General features: G+C 46.5%; 1 long non-coding RNA gene across 1 annotated transcript; it reads right to left on the bottom strand.

Moving 5' to 3' along the window:
• Positions 1-3,473: 3,473 nt before the first annotated feature.
• Positions 3,474-5,568, bottom strand: LOC311426371. Its single transcript, XR_014686676.1, has 4 exons — positions 5,453-5,568; positions 5,244-5,345; positions 4,880-5,005; positions 3,474-3,607 (listed from the first exon to the last, which is right to left on the bottom strand). It is a non-coding gene; the product is annotated as an uncharacterized lncRNA (long non-coding RNA).
• Positions 5,569-18,187: the final 12,619 nt, after the last annotated feature.

Here is an 18,187-nt window from a genome sequence, read left to right on the forward strand (position 1 = left end):
GTAAATAATAATAAATAAACCTTGTATCCAACCTAAATCTTCCTCCTTTTAGTTTAAAAATATTAAATTATCGCTCCTTGACCTGTCAGTATAGACCCAGCTAAAATGACTTTCTCAATCTTCCTCATAAATTCCCTTTATAGATTGAAAGGCTAAAATAAGGTCTCCATGGAACCTTGCCTTCTTTATGGTATACAAGCCCAGCTCTCTCAGCTTTTCTTCATAGGAAAGGTGTTCCAGCCCCGGACCATATCTGGTCCGTGTCTTTCTTGTGCTGGGGTATCCAGAGCTGGATGCAGTACTCCAAGTGGGGTCAGAGTAGAGGGGAAGAACCACCTCCCTCAACCGTCTGGCTGTGCTTCTTTTGATGCCCAGGATATAGTTGGCTTTCAGGGATGCAAGAACATGTTTCAGGCTTATGTTAAGTTTTTCATTCACAGGTATTCGTAAGTTTTTCTCTGCAGGGCTGCTCTCTATCCATTCATCACCCATCCTGTACTGGTGTTTGGAATTGCCCCAACCCGAGTGCAGGACCTAGCATTTGGCCTTGTTGAACTTCATGAGGTTCATGGAGTCAAGGTTCTTCTGGATAGCATCCCTTCACCCTAGTGTCAACTGCACAATTCGCCTTGTCCACTGATGCACCCACTCCATCATAGAAGGTCACTAGATCAATCAGGTATGGTTTACCCTTGTAGAAGACACGTTGGCTGTCTCTGGTCTCCCTGTCTTCCATGTGTTTTAACATAACTTCTAGGAGGATCTGGTCCATGATCTCACTGGACACTGAGGTGAGGCTGACTGATCAATAATTCCCTGGGTCCTCCTTTTAACCTTTCTAAAATGGGTATGATAATCCTTTTTGTTAAATCACTGGGGACTTCACCTGACTGCCATGACTTTTCAGATATGACAGAGAGTATCTTAGTAACAATATCTCCCAGCTACCTCAGGACCCTGGGTCCTTGTCAGATCCTTGTCAAGACTTGTGTATGTCCAAGTTCCTCAGGTAGTCTTGGAACTGATCTTCTTGTACAAAAACTTCATTCTCCAAGTCAAGATTCAGGGTTTTGAGAGATGTAGGAAAAGTGATTACCAGTGAAAACTAGGGCAAAAATTTACTGAGTACCTCAACCTTCTCCATGTCAGTTGTCACTAGTTTTCCTGTCTTATTTATCAGCTTTTGAAGAAGAATGAAACTAGAAAGTGGTCTCAAGCAGGCACAAGTTAAGTCGGAATGGAAATATCAGGATAAATGGTTCAGCAGCCTTCCTGTGTCTCAGAGGCTGCCAGAAAATTGGATCACAGCTACCGTGATGAAGACATCTCTGAGACTCCCCTGGCATAAACCTGGGGGTTTCTGCTTGAGCACCTGAGTTCATGGAAAGAAGAATGCGGACACATTGCCAGAGCTGTTGTTAGATTAAAATTTCCTTCATCAGTAGCTCAAAATGAATTATTGTATTGCTGGAAAAACTGAGAGGTATGTTCTTGATGTTCTTGCTTCTGATTTTGCTTTGTCCTATACATTTTAGAGAATATTTTTTCTTATTCCATCATCCAAGTGATTAAAAAAAAGCTTTTGAAAATAGACCTGAAATGTCTCATCAGTTACTGGTGGTAGTGTGTGGTGCTTTCAAATAGTTGTGCTGTTTCATATAGACTACGATTACTTCATTTATGAAATGGAAAAGTTAGTTTGAGAACAAGAAATAGCGGTCCCTAGAATACTTGGAAAACAAGGATTCAGAAGGTCTTGAATATGTTTCTTGTATAAATGTTTTTGTTTTTGTTTTTGTTTTTTATCCTGGCATATCATAGAATCATAGAATCATAGAATCATAGAATATCCTGAGTTGGAAGGGACCCTTAAGGATCATCAAGTCCAACTCTTGACACCGCACAGGTCTACCCAAAAGTTCAGACCATGTGCCTAAGTTCACAGTCCAATCTCTTCTTAAATTCAGACAGGCTCGGTGCAGTGACCACTTCCCTGGGGAGCCTGTTCCAGTGTGCAACCACCCTCTCTGTGAAGAACCCCCTCCTGACGTCCAGCCTAAATTTCCCCTGCCTCAGCTTAACCCCGTTCCCGTGGGTCTTGTCACTAGTGTTAATGGAGAAAAGGTCTCCTGCCTCTCGACACCCCCTTACGAGGAAGTTGTAGACTGTGATGAGGTCTCCCCTCAGCCTCCTCTTCTCCAGGCTGAACAGGCCCAGTGACCTCAGCCGTTCCTCGTACGTCTTCCCCTCCAGGCCTTTCACCATCTTCGTAGCCCTCCTCTGGACACTTTCCAACAGTTTCATGTCCTTTTTATACTGTGGTGCCCAGAACTGCACACAGTACTCGAGGTGAGGCCGCACCAGCGCAGAGTAGAGCGGGACAATCACCTCCCTTGACCTACTACCGATGCCGTGCTTGATGCACCCCAGGACACGGTTGGCCCTCCTGGCTGCCAGGGCACATTGCTGGCTCATATTCAACTTGCTGTCTACCACGACCCCCAGATCCCTCTCTTCTAGGCTGCTCTCCAGCGTCTCATCGCCCAGTCTGTACGTGCAGCCAGGGTTTCCCCGTCCCAGGTGCAGGACCCGGCACTTGCTCTTATTGAACTTCATGCGGTTGGTGATCGCCCAGCTCTCCAACCTGTCCAGATCCCTCTGTAAGGCCTTTCCACCCTCATTCGAGTCCACAACTCCTCCAAGTTTGGTGTCATCAGCAAACTTGCTCAAAATACCCTCTATTCCTACATCCAGATCGTTTATAAAAATATTGAAAAGTACCGGCCCTAAAATGGAGCCTTGAGGGACCCCACTGGTGACCGCCCGCCAGCCTGACGCAGCCCCATTTACCATAACCCTTTGGGCCCTGCCCGTTAGCCAATTGCTCACCCATCGTATGATGTTTTTATTTAGCTGTATGGTGGACATTTTGTCCAGTAGGATCCTATGGGAAACCGTGTCAAAAGCCTTGCTGAAGTCCAAAAAAATCACATCAGCTGGTTTCCCTTGGTCCACCATACGGGTGATCTTATCATAAAAGGAAATCAGGTTAGTTAGGCAGGACCTACCCTTCACAAACCCATGCTGGCTGGGACCAATGACTGCTTTGTCCCCCAGGTGCGCCTCAATAAGTCCGAGAACCAACTTCTTGGGTTCACAGCACCATCTCAAGGGCAAGATGGAGGCAGAATGTATTTGAGAGGCTTATGGAAATTGCTGTCATAAATGTATTATCTGTTTCATAAATGTATTACTGAACAAATGGACATTTTAAATGGGAATTAAATCAAGCTCTGGAGACAATTTCTGCATGTTATTGTCAGCTCCAATGAGTGCAGGAGTTCATAGCAATGGAACAAGTACAATCTAGAGGCCATACACAACCAAGCCACACAATTTCACTGAATACCTGAACTTAACTAAAAAGGATACCAAACATTTTTAATTACTGTGTTTTAAATATTTTTAGATAATTTCCTTTGAACAAAAATTAGTTTTATCATTTAATATAGTAAAGACTAAGCTATACAACCGAAGTATTAAATACAGATCGTATCGAAGTTTTAATGAAATCCAGGTTTTTCAAGTTTTCCAGCAACCTTTGACTCTAGAAGACCACAGCAGAAAGGAAAAAAAGAACAGGACAAAAACAGTTTTAGAAGCTGAAACTTATTCTGATAAACTTTAAACACTCACCACCATAATCTCCATTTGTTAACAAACCCCTACGAGGTGCTGGAGATCCATTTAGTTCTTGTTTATAAATGTAATACAAAACAAATTATTTTTCCATTACTCGTAAAACACTGTGTACAGTGTTTTTCTTCAAGTCTTAAGTGTATTTGTTGACAAAGTAGCAGAGATAATACAGCTCCGTTGACTAACTAAAGCACAGTGTGTAGCAGAACAGTTAATTTTCCCAAAGCTACCATAGCAACTGGTTATGATAGCTTTTTAAATTATTTTCATTAGAGAAGACATTCTTGTGTGGTTAAAGACTATTAATAGACTATTATAAAAGCTAAGATCACTCTTCAACGCCACAAAAATCTTAATGACTAACATTATTTTGTCACTCTTTTAGGTCTTTCGTGCCAATAGTTTCTTCATTAACCTTTACAGAAGCTTTCCATTTCCCTTTGCTCTTCTCTGAATTTTGAGAAAGCGCTATACTTTTAATACAAATGCTTTGTACATAAACAAGGCATTTTCTAACATACATGTTATATCGGACGGTAAGTTTTACTGAAGGATCTTAATTCAAAAATAGTACACTTGCTACTGCATTTGAAGAAATGTGTTGAAATCCTTTTTGTCAAGCTTTGTAATTTACTATTGCTTGAATCAGTGTAATGCCAAGAAGAGTACAAAAATAAGTCTTTTAGCAGTTTTCAAGCAAAACAGTTAATATAGAAGTGATTGAAAAAAAAAAAAAGATTGTGGATTTTTATAGTTAGAATGAACAAAAATGAAGTATTTCACATTAAAGCTAATAAAATATACATTCTGGAAACATTGTTCCCCCTGATATTACTATTCTTCTTTCATTATTTGTTCATAACAGTATGAACTAATGCTATGTTGTCAATAACTACTATATTTCTAGCTGATTCCTCTACAACACATCATGATCAAAAAGATGTATTAACAGTTATTATAAAAACAATCCTAAGTGTAACAGTGTTCTGTGACAGCCATCTGGGTATCACTTGTACTGTGCTGCTAACTGAACTTCTTCTCTGCTTGGAGATTCAGACTGTTAATTCTGATAATGATTCTCAAGTACAGCCCCCAGCCCATACTCAGAGAAGCAATGTAGCCATTATCAAGGCTATGTTGTTCAACCAACCAACCAACCAACCAACCAAGTGCTGCTTACTAGTTGTGAAGCATGCTTTATCCTTTCCACAATTCCATCATGGCCCAAGTACTGCAAGGAGAGCCACAGGGGCAGGGCACGAAGTTTCTCTACAGGCTGACTTGATGTTAGCCCCGCTGCTAAGGACTAAAGAGGAAAACAAACAAACAAAAATCTTCTATTAACATTTTTCCATTATTTCATTTTTGCCAGATTACAGAATGCACCACAGTTTAAATAGGGGGTCTTGTGCAAATTATAATTTAGATGCTTATGATGCTTATTAAGCTAGTAAGTTTAATAATGATGCTTATTAGAGAAGAAGACTACAATCATAATTAAAGTTTCAATGTCTTGAGAATAAAGACTGAAAAGCTGAACGTACCAAAGAAGGATCCTCATGTCTGTAGAGTGTCACTGCAGGTACAGCTGGGAGACCCAGCCAGGAACCCAGAGTAAGAGTCATGCTGTCACATTTTGTAGCAGCCTGAAGTTTATTACAATAAGCAGAACATAAACCATATGTATTTTGATTAGATCATGACCTTAAAGCCTAAAGCACATTATAAGATTTCTAGATATAGTATAACATACCAGTACAGAAGAGGAGACATAACCCAAAGCCAAAGTTGCCAAATTCACTCTATAAAAATAAATGATATCAGCAAATATTAAGTGTGTATTAAGATAGCATTTTAATCTTCAGTTTAATATTGCTTGTTGACGTGCAAAGGGAGGTTATTTTTGTTCATGCATCTTTTTTTTTTTTTCCTTATATCCTTCTACTCCTTCCTAATTTGTGTGAATGCAGAAGCAAAGGCAGCACTGGATATTTCAGACTCCTATTATCTGTTTCATTTTTTCTATTTGTAGACCTACCTTCTTTCCTTCTTTGTTCTAATCTTTTTGAATGCAGTATCTGTATCTACAGCTATGAGAGTGGTATTGCCTTGCTTTAATGTATTTAAGTTTCTTGCTGTCTTCATGTCAATGGAAAATACTTAGCCTTTATAAACTTTGGAAATGAGCTTGTACTATTGTTCAGTGCATAGTCAGCAGTGAGTACTAGTGACTCCATTGCTTTACTTATGTATCTGCACACACATGCATGCATGCACTTTTTTATTCAGGTCATTGAATATTTTTATTGCTCTATTTATCTTCTACGCTGAACTAGCTAGGTTGTTTATTGTAGTCTATCAGCAACTGTCAGTTGCTATTACGGGAATGTTAGGCTCATCTGTACCTGAGACCTGTATGTTTTTAATCTGCTTGATTTCTGAGATATTCAACTCTTTGATCTGCTTTTTCTAATTTAATACACTTTCAGTAGGAAAAGTAATTAGAGCTTAATTTAATATAGCGTCCCAATTATAAAACAATTTTATCTGTGTGTTTCATGAATCTGCTGGAAGGGACTTACCTGCATACTTAAAATGCCAGTACAGCATGATAAAAGCAAGTTCCAGCATTGCCCAAGTACTATTCAAATATATCTGAGGTGTGAGGTTTTTTTTGTTGCCTCCTTCCTGAATTGTGCAAAGCTTCATTGCAAACATCTGTCTTCCATGAATCTTTACCTGAAGGAATTTAGATAAGCTTTCATTTCTTCCAAAAGCTTTGTAGTTGCATGCTTTCTCTGTTACAGTCCTTGTGCTTCATTGTCTGTATTGCAACTTATGGGACCTTCTGTCTTACATGCCCTTCTGTAACCACAAGTCTAAGAAAAACAGAGTGGTTAATGTATATAGTTCTTGTATCTTGCAAAGGAATGGTTCAGCAATTCGTTTCAATAGGGGATAAGAGAACAAAGGGGTTTCAGAATAACTGCTGACTATTATTACTATTGCATGGGACACTATGCAAGTCTCTGATATCTGGCCAAGAGATTAAGGAGAAGGGGAAAGCCGAAGGACAACTAAAAGACAAAGCTTGCAGGGGACACTGAACAAGTCTCTGACATCCGGCCAAGATGGACAAAGGAGAAGGACAAGAAAAAAACCCTGGGAGGAAGACTACGAGCCTTCAGCACAAGAGACCCCCAGAGGGACCACCGTAGACTGATACACATGCTCCAGAAGGAGGGTTTGGATTCCGGGAACTAATTATAATAACCCTGCCTTTTCTAGAAGTAACAATGAATATGTAGGAGCCTAGGAGCATAAAAACCAGCCGCTTGATGTAACTTGTGTGCATCTTGGTGGAGCAGAGACTCCCGGCTCACCCAGTGCTGTTTGCTTACCTCTATTAGGGGTAAATGGGACTTAGCCAGTTATTACAGCCATAAAACAAAATAAAGTCAAAGGACCTGCAGAAGAGATCCAGTTTTTAGGAATAAAATGTCAAGATGGACGCTGTCTAATCCCAATGGATGCGATCAACAAAATAACAGCTATGTCTCTAACAACTAGCAAAAAAGAAACACAAACTTTCCTAGGTGCCGTGGGGTTTTGGAGAATGCACATGCCAAATTACAGTCTGATTGTAAACCCGCTCTACCAAGTAACCCGTGAGAAGAATGATTTTGAATGGGGCCCTGAGCAACGACAAGCCTTTGAACTAATTAAGCAGGAAATAGCTCATGCAGTAGCCCTTGGGCCAGTCCGAACAGGACCAGATGTAAGGAATGTGCTCTACACCGCAGCCAGGGAGAATGGCGCCACCTGGAGCCTCTGGCAGAAAGAGTCCCGGGAAAAGCGAGGTCGACCCCTGGGGTTTTGGAATTGCGGATACAGAGGATCTGAGGCCCGCTACAGTCCCAACAAAAAAAGAGATATCGGCAGCATATCACAGAATCACAGAATCACAGAATTTCTAGGTTGGAAGAGACCTCAAGATCATCGAGTCCAACCTCTGACCTAACGCTAACAGTCCCCACTAAACCATATCCCTAAGCTCTACATCTAAACGTCTTTTGAAGACTTCCAGGGATGGTGACTCCACAACTTCCCTGGGCAGCCTGTTCCAATGTTTAACAACCCATTCGGTAAAGAAGTTCTTCCTAAGATCCAACCTAAAACTCCCCTGGCGCAACTTAAGCCCATTCCCCCTCGTCCTGTCACCAGGCACGTGGGAGAACAGACCAACCCCCACCTCGCTACAGACTCTCTTGAGGAATCTATAGAGAGCGATAAGGTTGCCCCTGAGCCTTCTCTTCTCCAGGCTGAACAAGCCCAGCTCCCTCAGCCGCTCCTCGTAGGACTTGTTCTCCAGACCCCTCACCAGCTTCGTCGCCCTTCTCTGGACCCGCTCAAGCACCTCGATGTCCTTCTTGTAGCAAGGGGCCCAAAGCTGAACACAGTACTCGAGGTGTGGCCTCACCAGAGCCGAGTACAGGGGGACAATCACCTCCCTAGCCCTGCTGGTCACACTGTTTCTGATACAAGCCAGGATGCCGTTGGCCTTCTTGGCCACCTGAGCACACTGCTGGCTCATATTCAGCCGACTATCCACCATCACTCCCAGGTCCTTCTTTGCCTGGCAGCTCTCCAACAATTCCTCTCCCAGCCTGTAGCTCTGCTTGGGGTTATTGCGCCCCAGGTGCAGGACCCGGCACTTGGCCTTATTAAACTTCATGCAGTTGACCTCAGCCCATTGGTGCAGCCTATCCAGATCCTCCTGCAGAGCCTTCCTACCCTCGAGCAGATCAACACACACACCTAACTTGGTGTCATCTGCGAATTTACTGAGGGTGCAATCGATGCCCTCGTCCAGATCATCGATGAAGATATTAAAGAGGACCGGCCCCAGCACCGAGCCCTGGGGGAAGCCACTAGTGACTGGCCTCCAACTGGACCTGACTCCATTCACCACGACTCTTTGGGCCCGGCTATCCAGCCAGTTTCTAACCCAACGAAGCGTGCGCCAGTCCAAGCCAAGAGCAGCCAGTTTCTTGAGGAGAATGCTGTGGGAGACGGTGTCAAAAGCCTTGCTGAAGTCAAGGTAGACCACATCCACAGCCTTTCCCTCGTCCACCCAGCGCGTCACTTTGTCATAGAAGGAGATCAGGTTCGTCAAGCAGGACCTGCCTTTCATAAACCCATGCTGACTGGGCCTGATCGCCTGCTTGCCCTGCAAGTGCTGCGTGATGACTCTCAGGAGGATCTGCTCCATGAGCTTCCCTGGCACTGAGGTCAAACTGGCAGGCCTGTAGTTTCCCAGGTCTGCCCTCCGGCCCTTCTTGTAGATGGGCGTCACATTTGCTAGCCGCCAGTCAACTGGGACCTCCCCCGATAGACAGGACTGCTGATAAATGATGGTAAGCGGCTTGGCCAGCTCCTCTGCCAGTTCTCTCAGTACCCTTGGGTGGATCCCATCCGGCCCCATCGACTTGTGCACATCTAAGTGCTGTAGCAGGTCACCAACCAGTTCTTCATGGATAGTGAGGGCCACATCCTGCTCCCCATCCCCTTCCACCAGCTCAGGGTACTGGGTATCCAGAGAACAACTGGTATTGCCGCTAAAGACTGAGGCAAAGAAGGCATTGAGCACCTCCGCCTTCTCCTCATCTCTTGTAACTAAGTTTCCCCCCGCATCCAGTAAAGGATGGAGATTCTCCTTAGTCCTCCTTTTTGTGTTGATGTATTTATAGAAACGTTTTTTGTTATCTTTAACGGCAGTAGCCAGATTGAGCTCCAGATGAGCTTTGGCCTTCCTACTTTTGTCCCTGCACAGCCTCGCTACATCCTTAAAGTCCTCCCTAGTGGCCTGCCCACTTTTCCAAAGCTTATAAACCCTCTTTTTTCTCCTAAGATCAAGCCACAATTCTCTGTTCAGCCAGGCTGGTCTTCTTCCCCGCCAGCTCGTCTTTGGGCACGTGGGGACAGACCGTTCCTGCGCCATTAAGACTTTCCTCTTGAAGAGCGCCCAGCCTTCCTGGACCCCTCTGCCCTTCAGAACCGCCTCCCAAGGGACTCCACCAACTAGTGTCCTGAGCAGCTCAAAGTCAGCCCTCCGGAAGTCCAATAGAGCGGTTTTACTGGTCCCCGTCCTGGCCTCGCCAAGAATAGTGAACTCCACCATTTCGTGGTCACTCTGCCCAAGACAGCTCCCGACAATCACATCCTCCACCAGTCCTTCTCTGTTTGTGAAGAGAAGGTCTAGCGGGGTGCCACCCCTGGTAGGCTCACTAACCAGCTGTGTCAGGAAGCTATCTTCCACGCTCTCCAGAAACCTCCTAGACTGCTTTCTCTGGGCTGTGTTGTGCTTCCAGGATATGTCAGGGAAGTTGAAGTCCCCCACGAGAACAAGCGCTGAAGATTTCGCAACTTCTGTCAGCTGCCTGTAGAATTCCTCATCCGTCTCCTCATCCTGGTTCGGCGGTCAATAGCAGACCCCGACCAGGACGCTAGCCTTATTGTCCCTGCCGATCCTAACCCAAAGGGACTCGACCTTGTCGTTCCCAGACTTGAGTTCTACAACCTCGAAAGACTCTCTAATATAGAGAGCCACACCACCACCCCTTCTGTGGTGCCTGTCCCTTCTGAAGAGCTTATAGCCAGCCATTGCAGCACTCCAGTCATGAGAGTGTACCCACCACGTCTCAGTGATGGCAACCAAGTCGTGGCCTGCCTGCTGCACGATGGCTTCCATCTCCTCCTCTTTGTTACCCATGCTGCGTGCATTGGTGTAGATGTACTTCAGCTGGGCCATTGCCTTATCCTCCGGCCTTGCTATTGTTCCCCCTGGCACAGCCCCAACAATCCTAGCTTCAGCCCCATCCCCCTTCTTACCTAGTTTAAAGCCCTCTCAATGAGCCCTGCCAGCTCCTGGCCCAGGATCCTTTTTCCCCTAAAAGATAGGGACCCGTCTGCGGCCATCAGGCCAGGTGCAGAGTAAAGCGCCCCATGATCGAAAAACCCAAGATTTCTGCGTTGGCACCAGCCCCGGAGCCACGTGTTTAACAGGTGGGCTTTCCGTGTCCTCTCTGTACCCCTCCCTGCCACCGTAGGGATGGACGAAAACACCACCTGCACTCCCGCTCCATCCACTAACCGACCCAGCCCCCTAAAGTCTTGTTTGATAGCCTTCAGGCTTCTCTCTTCAATGTTGTCACTGCCTGCCTGGACTATCAAAAGAGGATAATAATCAGAGGGGCGTACCAGGTTGCTGCCCGGGTGGAGAACCTGGCTGTAAAAGTACGCCATGTAGATGCTCACGTGCCCAAGAATCAGGCTACTGAAGAACATCCAAAGAACCAGCAGGTGGATCAGGCTGCTAAGATTGAAGTAGCTCAGGTGGACTTGGACTGGCAACATAAGGGTGAATTATTTATAGCTCGATGGGCCCATGACACCTCAGGCCATCAAGGCAGGGTTGCAACATACAGATGGGCTCAGGATCGATGGGCGAACCTGACCATGACTGCTATTGCACAAGTTATTCATGATTGTGAAACATGCTGCAATCAAGCAAGCCAAGCGGTTAAAGCATCTTCGTTATGGGGGAGGAATGGGGAGGTCCGATGTGTACCTCTGTGTTGGGTCTGTCTGAGCTGGAGTCACCTTTTCCCTACAGCAGCCTACACAGTGCTGTACTCTGCACTCGTAGCTGGAACAGCACTGATATCACTCCAGTGTTGTGTCTATTGCTGCATAGTGCTGGCACAGCATCAGGACTCCTTCCAAGCCCCCAAGAGCCAGCAGGCTGGGGGTGGGCAAGTGATGGGGAGGGGACATTGCTGGGGCAGCTGACCTAAACTAACCAAAGGGATATTCCATAACACCTGATGTCACACTCAGCAATAAAAGGGGGGACTCTCGTGGGGGAGGGGGCTGTTCCTCCTGAACAACCACTACGCGTTTGGGGCCCTGCTTCCCAGGACGTGGCCGAACACCGCTCGCTGATGGGAAGTAGAGAATAATTTTTCCTCTCTCTGTGCTTCCGCGCGGACTGATTGCTTCTTTTGTCTCTGTTTTTTTCCCTCCCATTCCCTTTCCCTTTAATTAAACCTTTCTTATCTCAAACCTCGAGTTCTCTGTGTTGTATTTTCTCCCCCTTCCTCTTTGAGGAGAGGGGGAGTGAGAGAGCGGTTGTGGTGGAGCTCGGCTGCCCACCTGAGTAAAACCACCACAGTCCTTTTTGGCGCCCAACGTGGGGCTCGAGGGTTGAGATAATAATAGCATTGATTGAAGTATTTACAACTAACATATTGGTAGTCATAATGCTCGGTTTTCTGGTAATACTTTTCTGTGTGGATATGTTGTATATAGCCCACTCTCTGTTTTCTTTTTTCCTTTACATCCGATCGGAGAAAGTGTTGAAGTCTGTGCTTGTTTTTTTTATCATGTTGTGCTGTAACATACTGGCCTTCAGTTTTGTTTGGTATTCAGACCCGGCATTGTTATCCTCCTGGTCTCCTGGAGATTATCTTATTGAAAATATTAGGAATTACAGTGCCTTCTACTTTTCTCCCTGTGGGCTAATTACAGCAGCCTTTCAGTATCTTGGATACCCCTGGTCAGATATTATCCTCCTATCACTAGGTCTAGTGTTTGTCATCTTCCCCAAAGTAAAGCAATTTATTAAGAATATTATTCAAGGACCTGTCCCCAGACAAAGTTGTGGGTGGCAAGGTGTGTGGGGGGATTTGGGCAGGTACCTATCACGGTTTTCTCCTCCAATGGTTCTAAATTTCACCCCTGAACAAGTACAAAATCCAAGAAAACTGGTGGAATGTTTGAAAGACGTATGCCCTGACCCTGGCAATACTAGAGAACTCCACCAGCTGGCTGCACTCTGCTGGGGTCTGGCTTACGCCTATCAGATGTCAATTAACATTGCCCAGCACCCTCAAGGGGATAGGGAGGTTCCTGAATTTGATAATGAGACAGCACACACTGTGACTACCCTAGAGGACCGACCATCTATGGTATCAGTCGCCCCTGTAGTGAAGACGAAACAGTGGAAACGGAGATCAGGTCGTTTAGTAAGGGAAGAAGCTCCTTCTACGGATGAGGGAGAAGAGGAAAAGGCAAGTGGCTCTAAAGCAGCGTTATCACGGCAACATCGCGAAGAAGAGACTGAAATCATAGATGAATCAGAAACTACTCGGTCTCTATCTCTGAGTGAGCTGCGAGAAATACGGAAAGACTTCAGTCGCCATCCAGGTGAGCACATCCTCACTTGGCTGCTTCGATGCTGGGATAGTGGGGCCAATACCCAACAGCTAGAAGGCAACGAAGCCAAGCAGCTGGGATCCCTTTCTAGAGAAAGACTCATTGATAGAGTAATTGGAAGAGAGGCACAAGTTATCAGCCTCTGGAGGCGAATCCTAACAGCAGTGAAAGAAAGGTATCCCCACAAAGAGGATATTGTCTACCAAGTAAACAAATGGACCACTATGGATAAGGGCCTCCAGCAGCTGCGGGAATTAGCTGTGCTGGAGATGCTTTATAGTGATTTAAACAACGCCCAGGCACCTAAAGACCCCGATGAAGTGCAATGCACAGCGTCCATGTGGCGGAAGTTTGTACGAGCTGCACCCCCAACACATGCCAGCACACTGGCAGTCATGGGTTGGGACGAGGGGATGGGGCCAACTGTGGATACCGTGTCCAACCAGCTTCATAAATATGAAGAAAATCTCTCTCCCCCAGTACGGGGCTGCATTTCAGCTGTGGAGAAACTGTCCCAACGGTTAGATGAACACATAGCTTCGTCCTCACCTAAACGGAAAAATCTTTCGGCCATCAAGCGCCAGCAGTCCCCGGCTCAAACAAGGGAGAATCCGGGACGCACACCGCGAGGTACCTTGTGGTTTTATTTACGTGACCACGGGGAAGATATGAGGAAGTGGGATGGTGAACCGACCTCGGCCCTAGCTGCTCGGGTACGTGAGCTACGGAAAGATACAACAGCAACAAAGAGGGCCCCTAGGAAGATTGCTGCCCCAGTTTCTGTTGAACAGTCCCCCAGAGGCAGTAGAAGGAATAGTATTACTCCTGACCCTGATGAAGAGGTTTCTGCTTCACGTTTGGAAGAAATAATTGATAGATACTCCGACCAGGATTAGTGGGGCCCTGCCTCTGGCCAGGTAGAGGAGAGGGACAACCGGATTTACTGGACTGTGTGGATTCGATGGCCTGGCACACCGGAACCGCAAAAATATAAAGCTTTAGTGGACACAGGCGCACAGTGTACCCTAATGCCGTCAGGCCACCAAGGGGCAGAACCCATCTCTATCTCTGGAGTGACGGGGGGATCCCAAGAGCTAACCATATTGGAAGCTGAAGTGAGTCTAACTGGGAATGAGTGGCAAAAGCACCCCATCGTGACTGGCCCAGAGGCTCCGTGCATCCTTGGCATAGACTACCTCAGGAAAGGGTACTTCAAGGATCCAAAAGGGTACCGGTGGGCTTTTGGCATAGCTGCCTTGAGCACAGAGAAGATTAAGCAGCTGTCTACCCTGCCTGGTCTCTCACAAGACCCTTCTGCTGTAGGATTGCTGAGGATTGAAGAACAGCAAGTGCCAATTGCAACTACAACTGTGCACCGGCGGCAATATCGCACCAACCGAGACTCCCTGATTCCTATCCATGAGTTAGTTCACCATCTGGAGAGCCAAGGAGTGATCAGCAAGACTCATTCACCTTTTAACAGTCCTATATGGCCAGTGCGGAAGTCCAATGGCGAGTGGAGGCTAACAGTGGACTATCGGGGCCTGAATGAAGTCACACCACCACTAAGTGCAGCAGTGCCAGACATGCTGGAACTCCAGTACGAACTAGAGTCAAAGGCAGCCAAGTGGTATGCTACAATTGATATTGCTAATGCATTTTTCTCTATCCCTCTAGCAGCAGCATGCAGGCCACAATTCGCTTTCACTTGGAGGGGCATTCAGTATACTTGGAATCGACTGCCCCAGGGGTGGAAACATAGCCCTACCATCTGCCATGGACTGATCCAGACGACACTGGAACAGGGGAACGCTCCTGAACACCTGCAGTATATCGATGATATCATCGTATGGGGTAACACAGCAGAAGAAGTTTTTGGGAAAGGGAAGAAAATAATTCAAATTCTTCTGAAAGCTGGATTTGCCATTAAACAGAATAAAGTCAAGGGACCTGCACAGGAAATCCAGTTCTTGGGGGTAAAATGGCAGGATGGACGTCGCCACATTCCGACGGATGTGATCAACAAAATAACAGTTATGTCTCCGCCAACTAGCAAAAAAGAAACACAAGCTTTCCTAGGTCTTGTGGGATTTTGGAGAATGCATGTGCCAGGCTATAGTCAGCTTGTGAGTCCTCTATATCGAGTGACTCGAAAGAGGAACTCTTTCGAGTGGGGCCCCGAGCAACAACAGGCCTTTGAACAACTCAAACAAGAAATAGCTCGTGCAGTAGCCCTTGGGCCTGTCCGTACTGGACCAGCTGTGCAAAACATACTGTACACTGCAGCTGGGGAGCATGGGCTCACCTGGAGCCTCTGGCAGAAGACCCCAGGAGAAACTCGAGGCCGACCTTTGGGGTTCTGGAGCCGGGCCTATCGAGGATCAGAAGCCAATTACACCCCAACTGAAAAGGAAATATTAACAGCATATGAGGGGATTAGAGCAGCTTCAGAAGTTGTTGGTACAGAAGCACAACTTCTCTTGGCCCCACGGCTACCTGTGTTACATTGGATGTTCAAAGAGAAAATCCCCACTACACATCATGCAACCGATGCTACGTGGAGTAAATGGGTAGCGTTAATTACACAGCGGGCTCGAATGGGGAAACCCAATCGCCCGGGAATCCTGGAAGAGATTATGGACTGGCCAGAGGGCAGGGATTTCGGAGCACCGACAGAAGAAGTAACGCGTGCTGAAGAGGCACCACCATACAATGAGTTGCCAGAAGACAGAAAGCAATATGTGTTGTTCACTGATGGATCCTGCCGTGTGGTAGGGAGCCATCGGAAGTGGAAAGCTGCTGTGTGGAGTCCCACACGACAAGTTGTGGAGGCCATGGAAGGGGAAGGTGAGTCAAGTCAGTATGCAGAAGTGAAAGCTATACAACTGGCCCTAGAAATTGCTGAAAGAGAAAAGTGGCCGGTACTGTATCTCTACACTGACTCATGGATGGTGGCAAATGCGCTATGGGGGTGGCTGCGACAATGGAAACAGAACAACTGGCAGCGCAGAGGTAAACCTATTTGGGCTGCTACCCTGTGGCAAGATATTGCTGCCCGGGTAGAAAACCTGGCTGTAAAGGTACGTCATGTAGATGCCCATATGCCTAAGAATCGTGCTACCGAAGAACATCAGAACAACGAAGAAGTAGATCGAGCTTCAAAAATTGAAATAGCTCAGGTGGACCTGGACTGGGGACGTAAGGGTGAACTGTTTGTAGCTCGATGGGCTCATGAAACATCAGGACATCTGGGGAGGGACGCCACATATAGATGGGCTCGTGATCGAGGGGTGGACCTGACCATTGAGGCCATCACACAGGTTACCCATCAGTGTGAGACCTGTGCTGCAATTAAACGAGCCATGAGGGTAAAGTCTCCCTGGAACAGGGGGAGATGGCTTGGATTTCGATATGGTGAGGCCTGGCAGATTGACTACATCGGACCACTTCCACAAACCCGCCAAGGCAAACGGTACATACTCACCATGGTAGAAGCAACTACTGGGTGGCTGGAAACATACCCTGTAAACCATGCCACGGCCCGAAACACTATCTTGGGCCTGGAAAGGCAAGTGCTGTGGCGACATGGTACACCGGAGAGAATAGAGTCCGACAATGGGAGTCACTTCCGAAACAATTTGATCACTTCCTGGGCCAAGAGACATGGCATTGAATGGGTGTATCACATCCCTTATCACCCACAAGCCTCTGGGAAGGTTGAGAGGTACAATGGACTGTTAAAAACTATGCTGCGAGCATTGGGTGCTGGGACATGGAAACATTGGGATATAAATCTACCAGAGGCCACTTGGCTAGTTAACAACAGGGGGTCTGAAAGCCGTCCTGGTCCTGCTGAAACAAAACCCCTACACACTGTGGGAGAAGCTAAAGTCCCTGTAGTGCGTGTGGGGAAGTGGATGGGGAAGGCGGTGTGGGTTGCCCCTGCCTCGGGAAAAGGCAAACCCACTCGTGGGATTGTCTTTGCCCAAGGACCAGGGTATACCTGGTGGGTAATGCAGAAAGATGGGGATATCAAGTGTGTGCCTCAAGGAGATTTAACACTGGGAGAAAATTAATCTGTCATCCAAGTTATGTGTTGTAGGAGGACACTGCAGAACCAATGACAGGTCAACTTTGCAAGGAACCGGGCAAGTGCAACACTGATGTGAGCTAAGCTGGTGCTGGTGTCAAGAAAACCAACTTCGCCTGCCCTGAGTGACCACTTTGACAGATGAAGGCGAAACCATCAACAGTTCTTATGAGCATTTTGGGAAAAGACCTATAGAATAAAGAGAAGTACAGACATAAAAATGCTTCAATGAACAGAAAACAATGGTGATGAGAACATCTATATACTAAACTGTACCTGATTGTGACACAAATGTTATGGAATAAGGGGTGGAAGTTGTGTTGGGTCTGTCTGAGCTGGAGTCACCTTTTCCCTACAGCAGCCTACACAGTGCTGTACTCTGCACTCGTAGCTGGAACAGCACTGATATCACTCCAGTGTTGTGTCTATTGCTGCATAGTGCTGGCACAGCATCAGGACTCCTTCCAAGCCCCCAAGAGCCAGCAGGCTGGGGGTGGGCAAGTGATGGGGAGGGGACATTGCTGGGGCAGCTGACCTAAACTAACCAAAGGGATATTCCATAACACCTGATGTCACACTCAGCAATAAAAGGGGGGACTCTCGTGGGGGAGGGGGCTGTTCCTCCTGAACAACCACTACGCGTTTGGGGCCCTGCTTCCCAGGACGTGGCCGAACACCGCTCGCTGATGGGAAGTAGAGAATAATTTTTCCTCTCTCTGTGCTTCCGCGCGGACTGATTGCTTCTTTTGTCTCTGTTTTTTTCCCTCCCATTCCCTTTCCCTTTAATTAAACCTTTCTTATCTCAAACCTCGAGTTCTCTGTGTTGTATTTTCTCCCCCTTCCTCTTTGAGGAGAGGGGGAGTGAGAGAGCGGTTGTGGTGGAGCTCGGCTGCCCACCTGAGTAAAACCACCACAACCTCAAGGGGATCTGATGTTGGGTGGGAATAGCCCATGAGTTGAATTGTATTATGTTAATTATTATATAATGCTGTATGTCATCACTACCTTGATTGCTACATGTCAATGTCACATTAATGGTATCACAGTAACAGCCACGCAGATAATGATGAATGAATTTTGATAGAATTGGACAAGCACAGCGGTGTGATGGAACCAGAACGA

The sequence above is a fragment of the Aythya ferina genome (genome assembly GCF_964211825.1).
Source record: "Aythya ferina genome assembly, chromosome: W".
Taxonomy (NCBI): domain Eukaryota; kingdom Metazoa; phylum Chordata; class Aves; order Anseriformes; family Anatidae; genus Aythya; species Aythya ferina.